We start from the raw sequence: 18,457 nt of genomic DNA, 5'->3' as shown, positions 1-18,457 counted from the left end.
GGACAAAGACACAGAGATGTACACAGGACAATTATGCAGGACAACCCAGCTTTGCCCTGCGGCTTTCTGCTGCCTTCTGCTGGTTTGACAAGTTATTAACACATCTTTCAATTGTGTTTTAACAACAACTTTTACGTTGTTTTTTTTTAGTTTTTGTTTTGTTTATTTTATACTTACAAAATGTAAATATTTAGTTAACAACATGGAGGAAGGAACTTCATTGCGTCACATCCGTCAGATTACAAACGATCCCAGCATCCCAGGCCCAGGCTCGCCTAGACCCACCTGGCGGCACCTGCCGGTCGCCACACCTGCCGGTCGCCACCGCGCGATCTTGATAAGCTGCGCATGCGCGAAAAGAAAGAAGGTAGGCGAGGAGAATCTGTTTGTAGTCTGGCGGATGTGACGTATAAATTGCCTATTGTTGTTTTTTGCTTGCGTGTACTCTCGAACCCAGACGCTTTTTTTTATATCGCCGCCTCCGCAGCCACAGGTGCCTTTTTTTTTTTTTTTTTCTCCCTTTTCAATTTTGGCGCGCAGTGGTACAAGCAAGCGGGAGGCTTGTTCCCCCCGCGTTGTTTCAGAATGACCAGACTAGAATGGATTCTGCAAATTAGATTGGGTGGCACGCATCCCTGCTGCTTTCTCCAAACTTTCGTGAGTACTGCGAAATACAGCGCAAAGCACGTGTTGCATTCCGTACTTGCCTCGCCAACCCATTGCACCGCTGCCCTCTCGTTACAAATTGTTTGGAATTTTTTTTCTGCATCGACGCTCTATTGTTTAGCGATCTCAATTATTTTTTTGTAATCTTGCTATGAGTCTATTTATCAGTGACTTCAAGTGAAGTGTAGAGGAACTAAGGAGCCCTTTTTCGTGCGCTTAAAAGCAGTCCCGGCGGCTCGCACGAAAGGGCTTTCCTTTTGTAGTTAATTTTCGAATACGCCTCCGTTTGGCCCCGGCTAGCCCTGTCCCAGCAAGAGCAACCATTTCTGTTTCCTTTCAGTATGTACCGAAATAATCTTGATGCACGGCGATTGTGAGATCTTGGCTTCGTCGCAGCTTCTGCTCATGGCCTCTCCCGATGGTATGCCTTGTGCCTCATGAAAAGGTGAGTAGCACTTGTGTGCACCCGCTTGTAAAAATATGTGCTGGCAAAAACCGGTTGCTCCACAAGCGTGCTGATATATGTAATCAAACTCACCTTATTTATGAAGATAGTCCACAGCATGACTTTGATGTGGCCAGGGCATGAATTTCGATCAGCACCGCCACAGCCAAAGCAATAAAAAGCGGGGGAGTATCGAAATTAATGGTGGCCCAACAGCGAAAAAAATACAGAGACCAAGAAATAAACGAAACGAGACACACGAATAGCGCTGAACTTACAGCTGATTTTTTTTATTGGGAGGAATCACATCATATATACGCACACAGAGAAACAGCGCACATGCGCAACGTCAGCGACCTCAAGTTTTGGTAAGAAGAAAAAAAAGCATTTAAAAGCACGAGTGCATCGGCAGAACTGCTGCCCACTGTGCAGCATATTCATTTCCCGAGGAGATAATGTGACAAAAGGCGTACTCACGCACCCCACGCACCCTTTACTTTTTCTGATGTGAAAAGCTTTGGCTACTTCTCTAGTGCACTGGTAAGAATGAACGAACAAAACATCAGTCATCAAAAAATGACGTGCATTCGCACATGGATCAGTGCTTCGCTAGGTTAGCTTCTTTCTTTTTCAGCGAATTAGCGTGCTCCATGAGCCGCACTTTAATGCATTGCACAGTCTGGCCTATGTAGGTAAGGCCACAGGACAGAGGGATTTGATATACTATGCCAGTCTTACAAGGAACATATCTATTTTCATGATTTATGTTGCACACATTTCTTCTGCCCCCTCGTGCATTCTTTGAACCGCGGCTCCCACTCTTTCTAGTTTGTTAGGAGAAGGAAACGGAATGTTTACATTATGCTTGCTTCCTACTCTTTTAATTCGGTGCAACAGCGTGTGTACATATGGCATGACTACTACATACCTTTCTTCTTCCTTCCTCCGAACACCTTTCCCGCCCTCACATGCTTGAAGACAATTTTAGCGCGCAAAGGACTTTGTCTGCACTCGAGACGAGAACTGAGTTCAGGAAACCAGCTTCCCTGCATTTGTCCGCCTGAGTTAAGAGACTGGACATCATTTTATGATAAGATTTCTTCACTGCCATGCCTAAGCATCCCGTAACAATGCTACTTTTTACGAGCTTTGAATGAAAGGACTTGTAATTGAGAAGGGGCTTTTCACTCCTAGGTGAATACTGCCAACAGACATGGTGGGGTTGGAAAGACAACTTTAAATCGAGAAATTGTAAGGCTGTTTCTTGGGGGACTTCATGCGTGAGCCTTAGTCCCGACCCATTACGTGCAAAAACATAAAGAACATTTGACACAAATTCAGGATTCACAGCTAGCTAGCACCAGAAAATCCTCCACGAAACGGAAAATGTGCATGCAACAACTGGCTAAATCATTCTCAACTTTCATATCAACCCTGCTTAGATAAATGTCGCTGAGGATGGGAGCTATCTTGGCACCTATGCACACACCAGATTTTTGCGTATAAAGTCGACCATCTCACTCAACAAACGTGTTACTCAGGTAGTAAGATAACATTTCCAAAAAGGATCCGGTTAAGGTTCCACACTCATTTTGGAACCAGCATTCATCATTGTCCTCCGTAATACATTGCTGAACATACTGGATGAGAGTGTGGAAGAGATTATACAAATCAACCACATCTACGCTAAAACCAGCACTGTATACCAAGCTCTCATTTTGGAGCAAATCAGCAACTGCCTCAGAATTAGGAACGAGAAATGGATCCTTTACTTGAAGTGACGACAAATGTTTGCAAAGATAGTAGACACAACCAACTGCCATGAATTGCGGAATTCATACTTTCATTCATTATACTTTCTGTGTTGTAACAAAATCCTTCACATCTTACCTTTCCCAGGAGTGGGCATTTATTGCATTGTTCTGATTTCCAGGTCCTTCCCTGTCTTTGGTGCGTGTGCTGAAACAGGGATCCTTTGGAGGCAACCTGCAGCTTTCTTCTGTGCTTTTGATTCTGCCTTAGTTTCCATCGGATAGCTGTGGCTGGTACGTGTGGGCAAAGGCGTTTCATATTTGCAGACCAGCATATATATGGTCCAGTGCTTGTCAAGGCAATTTTTTTTGGTACAAAGTGTGATGCTGCTGCAGTTCCACAAAAAAAAAATGTTTTTACAATTTTTAGACAGCTTACCTTCAAGTTCTTCAATTTTGTAATGGTGTATATATGGTATGCTACCACTGTTTTTGTTTTTTTCCTGTCATGCTAATGCATCAAGGATAATGCTAGGCTGTTATGGCTAGCATGATCTGCTAAGGTAAAGGTGCCGGTTTCATTCCACACCAACTGATACAGGTTGTGGGCTTGACCATCCTCAATTTCTTTTTAAAAAATCATAGCAAATTGTATTGCTATGAAGAATATTATCCCAGCTTGTTTTTGGCGAAAAAATATTTTCTGCCCGTGACCACCATCTTAAAGGAGTATAGACGCCAAATTTTGGTGGCATTTTTGTTAGACATTCCTGTATACGGATCGCCAAGTGGTTTTTGCCTACGACTGCGAAATAATTTTCAGTTCAATTTTCTTTTCTCGCCAATTTCGGTTTCAACAGCTGAGAGATGGCTGTGACATCACAATCAAGTCCAAGCCATGCACGGCATGAAAAAGCCGCAGTATAATCTCCAGCTCTTCGCGATTCCTGTTCTTGAGGCTGGCTGGCTTCAGCGTTGCAGTGAATTTAAACATCACAGGATATCACAATTTTTTTTCACCCGTCACGTGACCTAGACTTAACTTTGGCGTCACAGCCATCACACAGCTTTTGAAACCGAAACGGATGAGGAAAGAAATTCAATGATAAATTGTTTAGCGGTCATAGGTGGATATCACCTGGTGCTTTCTGTACAGTAATACCTTGCACATCATTACAGCTAATTAAACACGAACCCAAAAATTAGGTGTCTATAGGTCTCCGCCATGTTTAAAACAAACAAAGCAATCAAAGTGGCGTGGCAGTCGTCTATGGCCCCAGAGCAGGCGGAAAGCATGGGAGCGGCACTGTGGTGCCACCCCACTGCTGTGGCCATACTTGCCAAGAGCGTGTTATTGTGATATGCAGGCACCTTTTTGGCAGATAAAATACCCACGCGCTGTGTGAGTACAAAAGCAATACTTGGAAAAACTTCACGTACACAGCATGCATCGCCTTGCCCTGCACACCGTACCAGACCAAGAGCGGGTTCAAAGCGCACGAGCGAAGTTGTTGCTGCCTTGAAAATGAGTAGCGTTGATTGATATCTATTTGCCCAGCACATTAGCCGCGGAATGCGTCGAGAATTGCAAAGCTTTGGGTGCATACAACTTTCAGTCGGGTAAGTGGAATGTGATTTTTCTCGCTCGTAAACAGCACACGCAAACCAGGTAGAAAGTATTCCGCTCAAAACATCATTGCATTCTCGGATGATTCTTCATACCGAGCATCAAATGAGCGTTGTTGGTAAGCATGGCAACAGTAGCAAGGGCACTGTGCCTTGGCACCGTACAGGTTTGCTTATTCTTGCATTATTCCTTTAAATCACCACGCTGCACGCCTATCTGTTCTGTTCGTGGAAGGTTATTGGCGTCAGCGTTTATAATTTCTTCATGGGTATTCAAGCTTTTAGCTTGCATTACAAGCTGCAGCGTCCACATGCTGGTTCCGTAGTTAGGGCTACCCAGTTCGGTCCCGGCCGCCGTGACCACGTTTCTATGTAGGATAAACTCTGAATGCGACAGTGTGCCATGCAGTACGTAGTTGATGTAAAGATCCTCAAAATCTGAAACAGGGGCCCATATGTCACTCGGGACGCTCAACCCCACAACTCGCATTCAATATTAGCTGCAGTGAATACCACTCAAACCCCTCGGTATAATAAAATTCATCTCCAATTGAGCAAATCAGTGGCTGTCAGCACACGCACATTTCATCACAAAATTTAAAATAATTTGAGGTGAACAAAGCTAATGTTAGCCATACAATATAACCACGGAGGAGTGCAATACTGATCGCATGCGCAGCAGCTCACTATGCACATAATACATACAACTAGAAAGTGAAAAAAAAATTTGCTTCAGGAATTGCTTACATTATAAACAGGTCTACGCATTAATATACTGGCTGCCTCGTCAACATTTTACGTGCACTCACAAAATACCATTACGCGTCATAAAGAAGGCCAAACTAGAGTTATTCATGGCCTTTGAGCCCATAGCCGCTCTGGCGTAAAGGTGTCTGTATCCAGCCTTCGCGCCACACTGCGATGGCCCACTGTTTACGGCGACCTTCGCCCATAAGAAACCTGTGCAAGCTTACTAAACTTTGCGTTCTTTGCCTTCCAGCACATGCCACGGTGATGCAACTAGTCAGCATGGTGCTTTGTTTTTTATTTTTTCGGCTGCAGCAAACCATCGCACAATCACAATAGGCGAAAGCAACTGAAGCATTGTTTTTCCTACCACGCGAAAGTCTAATTACGACAGCGCCACCGCATCTTCACGACGTAGCCAGAGTGAAGGTGGTCTATACTCCTTTAAGCTTGCAAGTAATAGCAAAACCTAGTCATACAGATAAATTTGTAAAAAAATTAACTTTTTGATGCATCACTATAAACAAAAATTTTCATATTAATAAAATGCATTGTTCTTTTGATGTGCAGGAAATTAACAAACTCTGCCTTATATTTGTTCAAATATAAATCATAAAATATGGTACAAAAAGCTGAAATTTTGAAATGTTTGTCAAATTTTATATTCTTATGGTCTAGGCACTAGACTAGAGTGCCTGGATTCGAACCTAACTGCCGGCAGCTGCGTTTCGATGGATGCAAAGCGGAGAGGCATCTGTGTGCTGTGCGATGTCAATGCATGTTAAAAATCCCCAGGTGGTCAAAATTATTCCGTAGCCCTCCACTATGGGGCCTCTCTCTTTCCGCTTTCGCTCCCATCTTCCTTCCCTTGTAGCGTGATTCAGGTGTCCACGGGAAAACTTTTCCTTTCCTGTAAACCAATTATTACTATTATAGTACTCAATCTATTTCTCCAACTTTTTTAGAAGACAAAAAGCCTATAAAGGAGATCAAACAACTTAAGCTGCACCTGCAAAAACATTATAAAAGAGATCAAACAATGTAAGGTGCACCTGCAAAAGTATTCTAAATCAGAGAAAATTACCTTATTGAGGTTTGAGGTTTATTCCTCCGTCAGTTATGTAATGAAGTGGCCCTATTAAAGATATGAAAAATACTAGTTTGCACAGAGCCATTCATTGCCATTTAATACTGAAAGTTTAATCAGGGTGCTTTTAAGTGAGAAAATAATTTCTCAAGTTGAGCCTTTGCAGGCAACCACGGTGTTGCTCTGTGCCTGCTCATCGCAGCAGCCCACTTTCTGCTGGCTGCGAACTAGCAGTCCACTGCTTGAGTGCAATGGTGCTTTAGGCCTGGGCACTGTCAGCTTTAAATGTGCAAATTTTTTGCAGTTATATATGTGTATTGTAAAGAAGAAGTTCTGATTAAGCGGACAGATAGCCGAGAAGGAGGAAGAGGAAATGCTTTTTGCGGACCAGCTGACTCAAAAGTTAAGCCACCACCGCTCCGGTTCTTCTCGCTACCAGTGCCCGCTACCAGTGCCTGGATCCCCACTTAACACTTGGTGGAGGTGCGGGGTAATATATATATATATATATTGCATGACACAGTACCATTCAATGGCATTTATTTTTTAGAGCTTAATCTAATTTGTGCTTTAGATGAAAAAAAAAAAACATTTCCATTCAGCGATCGCTTTGAACCCTGGCGTTGCTCTGTGCTTGCTCTTCACTGCAATGGATGCTGGAGCTGACGTCAAGGAGACATGTAACAACACCTTGTGGGGGTTCTCACGGGACTCGGGCTCTGTGCTCAGAACGGAACGCCCGCTGCTAGCTCTGACCACATCCGTGGCAGGGAAGAACGAAACACTGAGGCAGAGCCACCGGGCTGGGCTGTTTATTGGGAGTGCCCAATTTTTATCCTTGGTCATAGCAGCATCCGCGGGCTCTGGCGTCGCGGAGTCGTCTCCCCCCGATGAGATGATGTGCATCGATATTAGGGGCTAGGGGGAAGGAGGGGCCGCCCGGCACGCTACGCCAGGTCTCTCGCCCCTGCCCTCTCCGCCACTGCTTCAGGGGAAGGAGAGAGATGAGGTATCCCCGTGAGGCAGACAGAGCCGTGTCGTGCAAGCGTGGGTAATCTTAAATTCCCACACCCTCCTCCCTTAATCATGACCTCCACCTGGGTGCCGTTTTCCCCTTGGGAGTCGCACGGCTGGTCCTTCAGCAGGCCCATGTAATACAGGAATCAGGGCAGGGGTCGGGACTTGGGTTGTTGGGCTCTGCTCCTGGTGCCGCTGCCAAAGTGAGGCAGGCCATCCTCTATGCCGAACGGGCCCCGCATGCAGGCCGTACATCCGACTCGTTCTGTTGAAATCCCCGTCGCCGCAGTCACGAGGAAACACAAGGGGGCGAATTATCATGGCTCGCTTACCGGTCATGGGCCGCCAGTACGCCCGTGGTGCGCTGCTCGCCCACGGCTGCGCCGACTTCCCGTAGGTCGTAAATCGGCATCAGACTCCATCCTGATAGGAGCTCCATACTGTTTTTGTTGAATGCCAGTCTCTGTGCTCGACCTCAAACCGAATATGGCACCTGCATTTGATAGCCCTCCTCGCAGCTGCGGGCAAAGAACAGTCTTCTTTGCAGCTTTTTGATCCGCATCTCAAATTACTTTGCGGGGAATTTTGATCCTTCTGCTGTACTACAGCTTCATTTAAATTTTTCTTTGTGTCCGTGGCCTTCAGCAGATTTCTTTATTGTCGAAGCTGGCAGTGCCCAAGCCTAAAGCAGCATTGTATTGAAGCAGTGGAGTGCTGGTTCTGTGTATATTTGCAGCTGGCAGGAAGTGTCCTGCAGCGAAGAGCATGTAAGGAATTTACGGCGTTGCAGCGGAGCACCAGAACAAGAGGACCAGCGTGGCAGGCTTCTCGAACCGAGCAGCCTGTGCCGTGCTTGCTGGCTGTGAACGCCGATCTTAGCGCCTCCGCTTTACAGCGGCGCTGTGCGCTACAGGGCCCCCCGACCAAACGGAGCGGCGAAATGTACGCGCCAACGGGGCAGGGATGAGGGTGCCTCAGCGGCAGGCATGTCGACAGATAAGCCAGCAACATCCGAGGGGAGCTCCTGGGGAGGTGTCTCCATATATTTGGGTTTAAGGCGATCCAGGGAGACTACCTCTCACGACCATCCAGCAGGATAGTCGCCGACTTTGTAGTCTTGTTGAGGACATGGTACGGGCCATCATAGGGGGGGCTAAGAGGCGCCTTTACAGTGTCTCGCCTTAGAAAAACATGCCTCGAGGACGCAAGATCTGGGTGCACAAAGATCTGACGGTCAGATGATAGAGGTGGGACTGGGTTTAGGTGTTGAATGCAGTCCCAAAGGCGTTAAAGGTACTGCAGGGGCTGGGACGAGGAAGCCGAAGGAACGAACAAGTCTCCGAGATGACTTCGGCCACCAAACAGCCAAGGTCGCGACGAAAAACGGTGCGTAGGCCAAGAAACACCATAGGAAGGTGACCAGCCCAGTGCTCGCGATCTAGGCGAGCAATGAGGGCAGTCTTGAGCTGACGATGGAGCTTCTCAACCATGCCGTTAGCACAAGGATGGTATGCTGTGGTGCGGCAGTGTTTAGTGCCGAGCAGACTGGTAAGGGAAGTGAAGAGGATGCATTCAAACTGGCGGCCACGATCCGTGGTAACAGCCAAAGTGGGAAATCCATGCTGAAACGAAGGCTTTGGCAACTGTTTGCGCAGTAATGTCCAGAGTGGGCACTGCTTCGAGCTAACGAGTGAAGCGGTCAGTCATCATCAGAATGTGCAAGCAGCCATTAGATGGAGGTGGTGGTCCAACCAAGTCAAGGTGAATGTGGTCAAAGCAACAACCAGATGGCAGGAAAGACTGGGGAGGAGTCTTTGTATAGCGAGCCATTTTGACGGACTGGCAAGCAAAACACGAGCGGGCCCACTGGCAAACGTCTAATGTTTGGCCAGACGTACCGCTGGGTAATGAGGCACTATGTGGCTCTGATGCTGAGATGGCAGATGTCGTGAAGTGAATGAAAAATGGCAGGATGAAAGACCTCTGGGATGGATGGACGAGGTAGAGCCGATGACCCTAATCACAAAGAGCGCACTGTTATTAACCCTTTCACTGCCAAGATTTTTTTTTTTGTGACTGCTCCTCACTTCCTTCCAGGTTCTTTTTTCATCTGTGTTACTTTCACCTGATTCAGAATTCGGTTTGGTTTGGTCAGGAATTCAGGAACTGTTGATTCAGAATTCATCAACATTTTCATAGCATGGATGAACCTGGCACACTGATCGCTGCTGAAGCAACAAAGCGACGTGGTGATGATAATGATGCAGGTCTAAAAATACCTAATCTATTTGTAGGCCCCGCCTTCTAAAGAATGGGTCCGCGAGTCAGGGCCTCGCCCGACTACTAGTCACAAATTCACATGAATTCCATTCTGCTCCAAAATACCAATTGGTGAAATATGAGAGAGGCCTTCACCCTGCAGTGGGTATAGTCTGGCTGATGATGATGATAAAAATGCCAGTTTATTTCCGGGTCAGCAGAGAAGCACTTTGCAAAGATACAACACTGCACGCTGCTGCAATGCGAAGCATGTGGTCGAGACTCGTGACAGGACAATGCTTTGCTACAAAAGTAAGGGGCCAGTGCTTTTACATGGCAAGACAAAACATAGTGGGGCGTAAAGATGGCCTATGTGACATGGCAAAAGGGGCTCCGAGCAGTACAAAATACATTGCTCCTCGTCTGGCTGCAACTCAAGCAAAAAACCCAGCTCAGGAGGCATCGCTTCCGTCTTCATCCTGGTATTGCTCTGCTCCACAGTCCATTACATCAGGATGCTTCGGGCTGCTCGGCAACAGCTAACAACGTGATCGCTCCCCAAGCAGGGCTTCCGCCAGACTCCCCCGATTCTTCCATTCTGTCCCTTTATCTACACTTTCAGCCGCGTCAAGCACAAGTCTCGCGCCGCGATAACCTTTGCACATGCACAGTTCAGCTGCCCCTCCACGTGCTCAGACAGAGAGAAAAGAGCACGTGCAGTTTAATTAAAAGACGAATTGAGGCGTTGGAGCCGCACATATATTTACGCTAAATGTTTTATGAATTTGTGAAGCCTCTTCGTAGACAATACGACTTGTCAGCAATATTTCTTTTTAGTGGCAGGGAGTTACGAGTATACTCAAGAGGAGAGATGAAATGCTGGTGTCACCGTTGGCGACAGATTTCTCGAGTGAAATGTTTATGTCAGTTATCTCAAAATAACGGCTTGAGGGGCTAGTTGGTGCATCATCGTATTCAGATATGTGGCGCAAACAAACACAAACACAGGAGAAGATACACACCACACGCGCACACTACCAACTGTAAGAAGAACCGGAAAACACTTCCTCTTCTACACTCAGGCACGTCTCAACTTCCTCTTCTTCTCATTTTCCTCATTTTCCTGGGCAAAGAAGAGGAAGTTGAGACGTGCCTGAGTGTAGAAGAGGAAGTGTTTTCCGGTTCTTCTTACAGTTGGTAGTGTGCGCGTGTGGTGTGTATCCTCTCCTGTGTTTGTGTTTGTTTGCGCCACATATCTGAATACGTATATGTCAGTATTGATTTTGCGAGTGCAGATCCCAAAAGTTATGCTGCTCGGCCATTAATTTCAGAGTGGCGGCAAACTGGCCATTTTAATGAGGTCATTGCAAGTCTGGTTCAACTGGTGGGAAGATTTTTTTTTTAATTCAGTTTTTTATGTGATAAAGGAGCCCTTTGTTGCCATACGGTTTTTCTTTGTCCATAGCTCATCATCATTATCATCGTTAGCTGGACTATACCCACTGCAGAACGAAGGCTTCTCTCATAATCCTTCAGTTAACCCGGTCTTGTGCTAGCTGCACCCACTTGACCCCTGAAAACTTACTAACCTCGTCCACCCACCTGACTTTCTGCCGCCCCCTGCCACGCTTGCCTTCACTTGGAATTCAATTTGTTGCTCTTAGCGACCATCGGTTATCCTCTCTTTGCAATACATGTCCTGCTTGTGACCATTTCTTCTTGATTTCGACTAGAATGCCATTATTTAGAGTTGATTTCTTGGACCCACTCTGCATACTTCCTATCTCTAGACTACACTTACCATTTTCCATTCCTCAGCTCTATGCATCTACTTCAACTTAAGTATAACCCCTTTAATTAGCCTTCACATTTGAGCCCCATAGATGAGTACTCGTAAGATGCAACTGTTGTTTACCGTTTTCCTGAGGTATACTGGTAAGCTGCTAGTCATGGCCTGCAAGAACTTGCCAAATGCGCTCCATCCTAGACTTGTTCTACAGGTTTTCCTTCTGAATTTAATCCTAGTGCCAGCGGAAATAATGTGAGCGCCAACTGATACAATCTGCGCACCGTGTAATTTAATTTTAGTGCCAAGCATTTAATAAAAGCGGCAGTGTATTTAATCCGAACACCAACTCGAATGATGACAGCGCTAAGCAATTGAATCAGACTGCCAACGCAATTAATACAAGCGCCAGCGGTTTTAATTCATATGTGGAAAATAAATGTGGTAGAGGGCTCTAAAGCACGAAGCATGAATTCCAGAAATAAATCGAAATTGAGATCACTTCGCAGACCATGCGACGCTTAAGCATCACATCTGCATGCACTATTTTGCTTTGTTGTTGTATCTTGCAAAAACCAAGGACCACGCGCAGCTGAAAAACTGCAGTTTATGACACGCCTCTTGCAGCTTTTAGTTTAGACGCATGACAAGTGAATAAATATGACTGTCATCTTCTAATTGGCTGGTTAAGCACTGCTTATTATGGGTTGTCATATGCACTGAATCTGCATGCTGATGGCATTTCGGCCTTCACACAACAGCCTGCTGTTTTTGTGAAATGGCAACCGGTGCAGAAATGTATTTGTGTTTCTAATAATGATTCAACACTACTAGCAGAAAAGGATTAGTGTAAAGCAGAGTTGGTCAGGCGAGAAGACATGGAGCCAGAGAAACATATCTCATTTTACCGCTTTCTCAATTTTACACGGCCACTACCACGGAAAGAGAGAGTGCGTGCCGTTGCATTTAGTCTGGCTCTGACATGGCAAAGTGGCTGAAACTATGTGCAGCAGAGCTTTTAACCCAGACAGCAGTGCTTAATTTTCCTGGGCTGTAATTGTAGCGGCGTAGGAAACTACAGGCTTGTAAAAGCACAGAAGCGGCCGTCTTTAAAATGCAGTTTTATTTTCTGGGAGACATTAGGTTTAAAACACTTGCATCAAGGCAATGTTTGTCATAATACTGATGAAAGCTATCCTATACGTTGACACTTTGCTGATTCGGCGCATTGTCTGAAAGATGATCTCAATTTTGATTTATTTCTGGAATTCATGTTTCGTGCTTTGGAGCCCTCTATTGCATTCATTTTCCACATATGGATTAAATTGGTTGGCACACAGAATAAATTTGCCAGCACTTGTATTAATTGCTTTGGCACTCAAATTAAATTAGTTGGCGCTGGCATTATTTGAGCTCGCGCTCGAAATAGATATGCTGGCGCTTTAATTGCGAGAAAAATGTTTTGTGCGCATGACAGCAACTTCTCCCAGCCTTTTGAATCGCCGGTGGTGAGAGGAGTGAGGGCAAGGAGCGAAGCAATTGCCACAGACTACCACGAGCTGTTGAGGAAACTTTTCTGGTTACAAAGAACTACACGAGTTGTTCCAACAGTTCTGCTGTGAAAATGAGTGTGTACTTCACTATAGAATCGTTGTTAACAACAAACCTGTCCAGTCTACATCAGACAAAAGCATACTTGAAGCATTATGGGGGTGATGCCAGGACGGTGTTAATTGCAAGAAATGCTTTCAAGAGTGTTGGAAAGGCATAGAAAGCCTGTTGCCGACGTGTAGCCCCAGTGTTATTCAAAAGAAAACATGAGTCACTGGGAGACAACCATGAAGTAAAGAAGCTTAAGGAAGAAAAGGCTACCCTTCAGTGCCATCTATCCTTCCTGAAGGTACTACTGAGCAGTGCCCAGGAATTTATCAGCACAGCTGCGGAATCAAAAAGTGGCGATGTGCAGCTTGTTTATTTTAATTCCAAGGTAGTGGTGGTGCTTGAGCATGGACATGTCTAAAGCTGTCAAGTCAGAATAGGCAAAAGCTTTTAGTCAGCTGTGTTACTTTAAACATCTTTACATGTTGAGATATGCGTGCATAGGTAGTACAGCATTGAATCTTGAATAAAAAGTAATCAAATTGGATTTTTTTGTATATCAGAAAAAAAAATTGTAGTTATTAAAAGCGCTTGACCCTAGAAACATGTTCCAAAGCATAATTTGAGTGCTTCAAAACACTCGTTTTACTGCTCCAACGTGCCATTACCACTGCTCCCTGAGCTGTTCCAAAATGCTCGAGCCTGCTTCCACCCGTGTACCTATTAAGGCGAAAGCCTTCAACGGCTCATACTGTTGCTGTTTGTTCGTTCGGTCAGACATAGCTATCAATCCTATGACGTCATCAGGAAAATGAACTTCAGTAGAGTAAGTTGTTGGGCTAGTTGGTATTCTATATTTAAGGACATAGTTTTCAGCGCAAAGGCACGTGGCCAAAGAAAAAAAAAAAGAAAGACTATAGGGACGAACACAGCGCAGTGTTTGTCCCTATAGTCTTTCTTTTTTTTTTTTTTTTTTCTTTGGCCACGTGCCTTTGCGCTGAAAACTATGTCCTTAAATCTAGAAAAACGAAAGTCCGATCTCCACCGGGAATCGAACCTCCATACCTCGGATCCCCTGCCGAGCGCTTTAACCTACTGCGCCATGCCCCCCCTTTTCTTTTTTTTTTTCTTTATTGCCGACTTGGACATTCAAAACAAGACGATGAACAATAAAACGTGCCAGCATACTTTCGCGTGACATGGCGGGTTAAAACTTTTTCAGTTCTACCAAACTGAAGCCATGCCCGGAATTGTGAAACACATCATAATTCTTCTTGTCTACAGTGAGGATGATAGTAGCGATAACAATAATGCTGCAATTAGTGATAATGACAGTGATGGAATTAACAATGACGATGCAATTAGTTGGTAATGATAATGAGAGCAAATGTGATGCACCTTGTGCACCAACAACACTCAGGCTGTCGCATTTCTGCAGTGTAGATTCTACAGTGCTCTCGGAATTTTTGTAAACTGCTGCTCTTATCCGAGGCTATTGACCATTACCGTAGGCTTCCACATATTAATTTTTAGGCCTATGTTTTTGCTTTGCTTGCCTAGGTCATTAAGCATTCTTTGTAATTTGTCCACTGAGTTAATTAACAAGGCAATGTATTAAATCAGCCCTTATTCATAATTGTTCCCACTCCAGGTTTCTGAATACTTCCTCTAAGCAAGTGGCAAATAGTACTGGGGAGATCGTGTCTGCTTGCCTAGTGCCTTTCCTTATGGGAATTTTATTACTTTCTTTATGGAGGACTATAGTTGCTATGCGGCCACTATTGATATCTTCCAATACTTTCACATACGGCTCATATACACCCTTAGGCAATGACTGCTGACGTTTCGACTGAGTCAAATGCTTATTCTAATCAACGAATGCTATTTATAAAGGCTGGTTATATCCCGAACATCCTTCTATCACCTCGTTGATAGCATGATGAATATGATCGATGGTAGAGTACCCTTTCCGAAAACCTGCCTGATCATTTGGTTGACTAAAGTCTAAGGTTGTCCTGATTCTGTATTTGATCCCGGATATATCAAATGCACATATATCATTTTCCTATATCGAACTCTCAAAATATCCCCCTGAAAATCCCACATTAAAGTTTAGCAGCGTTGTTCATGTCCATCGAATTGCGCGTCGTGCCCTGCAAAGGATTGTTTTAACAGCTCACCGGCAATCATTTTTCATGCATAGAGCCGGGTTGTGCAGTCATGGCAGCTGCTGCCTGCCAAGATTTCTGGCGCCTGCGAAGTGGCATTTGGAAGTGTTCCCAATGTACTCTCCTTTTCGACACTAGGTGGCAGGTGACATTCAGTGCATGTGTACACCTTGCAGGTCATCGCCGCACCCTTGGTGAGCAGTGTGTTGCCGGCAGGCAACGCACCACTGCCATACATGTACCATATTCATGCTTCTGGGTTATAGAGAGCCTCATCTGTTGGTTTGCCTTATATATGAAATTGCCTATGTATCTAACTATTCCGTGATCCACTTCGAGTTCAATATATATATAACTGTAGTAGCAATGACTTAGTAAATTCCGTATACGCAACAGGTAGTATGTTGATTGGTCTGTAATTTTTCAAGTCCTTAGCATCCCCTTTCTTAAGGATTAAAATAATGGCAGCATTCTTCCAAAACTCCGGTGACGATGTCCAGACATTGCATGTGCAGGGTGGCCATTTTTCAAGCACAATATCCCCACCGTCCTTCAACAAATCTGCAGTTACCTGAGCCTCCCCAGCTGCTTTCCCCCTTTTCATAGCTTCTAAAGCTTTCTTAACCTCTTCCTTTGTCACTGACGGAACGTCTGATTGCTCTTCACTATTGCTAATCTCATTATCAGCCTGGTTAAGTGTAGAACTCCTCGGCTACCTTGGTATGCATACATCGGATTTTCACCTACTTAATTTCCCCTTCACCTCTTTCAGGCTAGCATTGTATTTTAGAGCATGCTCGATTCTCTCCGTAATATACTCCCTTGCGTCGAACAAATTACGTTCACTGAGTACCTTTAACATCTCTGCCAGTTCTATCCTGACCCATCGGAGGGAGGTTTTCACGCCTTGCCATTTCATAATCAGATATTTCGTCTGCTTAGATAGTTTACTGGTAGCCTAATTGTCCTACTGCCTACCTCTGCCATGCACTCATTATCAATTGCTCTGAAATTATCGCTCATTGCTTCTAGACTAAGATCGCCTTCTTTCGCTTAAGCTGAATATCTGTTCTGTTCAGAGATCCTGAATTCGTGCACCGTCCCTCATGTGGCAAACCTTATTCGTTCCCTCCCAAGTGTAGCTTGCTGCCGGGCTAGTTGATGATTCATGAAGTCAAGAATTTAGCGCAAAAATAAAGAGCGGACGAAGAAGGACATATAAAATGATTGACCAGCGCTAGTCAATCACCTTATGTGTTCTTCTTCGTCCATTGTTCTTTATTTTTGTGCTACATTCTTGACTTCGTGTAGCAAGGGGCAGCAGAAAATGAAGTGTGCGAATGAGATGAAGTTTTCAAGGATTATGTCGCCACAGCTTGCTAAACATTAAGATAGGTATGTAGGGACCTTGATGTCGATAGTGGGACCCGGCCATTTTCAATGGGTTCAATGACCAAATACATAGGATTGGCTTACCTCTTACAAGCGGTTAAGCGTCCACAACCAGGGAGACGACGCTGTGAAGCTGAACGACATGGTGCTTTACGTGACAGGCATTGCCAGTTTGTAGAGCAGAAACCGCAAAGCAAACTTCACCACCTAGTCTGCTTTTAAACGCGCGTTTTCTTAGATCTTTGGCTGCCCTTGCATACAAGAGCTGTGTTCCAAACAGTACTTGTGAGCCTAAACCCAGCTGCAAGGATCCTTCACCAGTTATACTGAAGACATTGTGAACCTGTGTACACATCTAGAAGTCTCCAGCCAGAGATGGATCAGATAAAGCACATTCTCAAAACATTGAGGCTGACGCAGTTGTCCTAAACCCTATCACTGTTGCCAATATATTCATGCTTTGGCAGGAGCAAAGCAGCGCATTCTGGTTCAGCCACCTTCTGTGCACTTTGAATCACTTTCCAGCTTAGTTCCGTCAGCAGCTTGCTGCTGGACCAGTTTAACGACTGCGATTGGGGAGGTGATATAACAGTTACTCCTAATTGAGGACATTTGGGGATCTCCATCTAGCCTGGCCATGACCCTTCAGGCTGATTTGAGAGCAAGTGACTGAAGTGCTGCCATTCATTCATCTGCAGGTTCCTGCTGCAATAACGCTCATGTATGGCAACGTCAGACCTGGTCAGACATGTTTATCCCGTTCCGCCTTCCACTGTAGCCTGCCACCTTCATTCCTACGTAACTGTCCCCTCTTTGTGTGGACTCCTGGTGCATATATGACAACCTTCTTATTTGTTATGCGTGCAGAGTTTCTGGTCACATTGTGAGTCATTGTCGCCACCTGCAGATGTGCCTGCCTTTACGCGCCCCTGAGCCTTGGCCACGTCTGTCCTGCAGACAACTTTGACACCTCCACTCACCACCTGCCTACTCGCCTCCATCCTCATAATGCCACTCGGTTTCTTTGCTGCATCTCTGCCCCAGGAAAACTAGTTACTGCCTGAGGCAAGAACTGCGAATACGTCAACAAATGTAGGGCCATTCCTTGTTGATACTGGGGCTACTGTATCTGTGATGTGTAGGAAACTGCACAAGCTAATAAAAGTGTGGACAACATTATCTGATCTTTCGCTTCTCACATCGTAATGCGCAGTGTCTTTCGCCTTTGACTGCCTGCACGGCCAGGGCCACCATTCACAGCTCATTATGTACCATAGAATTTGTTCTCTCGTCGTGCTGCTGTGACACCATTTCAGGTTTTGACTTTCTCTCTGACCATGGCACCATCATCATCATCATCTGTGTTAATGCCTAATTAGAACTTCTCCCATGCAGTTTGATGATTTGTCTCCTACTTTGAGCAAACTGGCTGTGGCTGCCGACGTTGAGCTTCCTGCATGCTCATCTTCCTCCTTACAAGAGAATTAAAGGAGACTTTTATCCTGCAGTGGGTGTAGTCAGGCTGGTTAGGATGATGATGAGGAACCTGTTCGGCTATGCTCTTGCCATTTTTTTTTTCTTTGCTGTTGCACACTATCGCATCCTCTTCACCTAAAAAAAAAAGTGCAAGACACCCCTACATAAAAACGTACACAATATCCATGGAAACCTACTTGTGAGATGCTAGTCATTGTTGCATGGCTAGTGTTTTGTACTTTCCTATGTGCAGAAAGTGCCGAGCATTATTTTCATCGAGTCACACTAGCTTCATTTTTTATTTATAGATTTATACATACTGTCGATCCAACCTGGACGAAGATAGGAGTGGACACAATGTCAAACTTGGAATAGCGCAGCCATTTCGTATCTAAAAAAGAAAAACAACTTTACCAAAAAAATAAAAGTGGACACTGC

The 18,457-nt window shown here is 45.1% G+C and overlaps 1 long non-coding RNA gene across 1 annotated transcript; it reads left to right on the top strand.

Moving 5' to 3' along the window:
- The first annotated feature begins 505 nt into the window (after positions 1–505).
- On the top strand, positions 506–17,727 carry LOC146207118 (uncharacterized). Its single transcript, XR_014706638.1, has 4 exons — positions 506–657; positions 1,007–1,111; positions 3,045–3,156; positions 17,451–17,727. It is a non-coding gene; the product is annotated as an uncharacterized LOC146207118 (long non-coding RNA).
- The last annotated feature ends 730 nt before the right edge of the window (positions 17,728–18,457 follow it).

Source organism: Amblyomma maculatum, chromosome 1 (assembly GCF_055883805.1).
Source record: "Amblyomma maculatum isolate TAMU_Amacu chromosome 1, ASM5588380v1, whole genome shotgun sequence".
In the NCBI taxonomy this organism is placed as follows: domain Eukaryota; kingdom Metazoa; phylum Arthropoda; class Arachnida; order Ixodida; family Ixodidae; genus Amblyomma; species Amblyomma maculatum.
The sequence above is the reverse complement of the archived record's forward strand: the minus strand, read 5'-3'. Positions and strand labels throughout refer to the sequence as shown.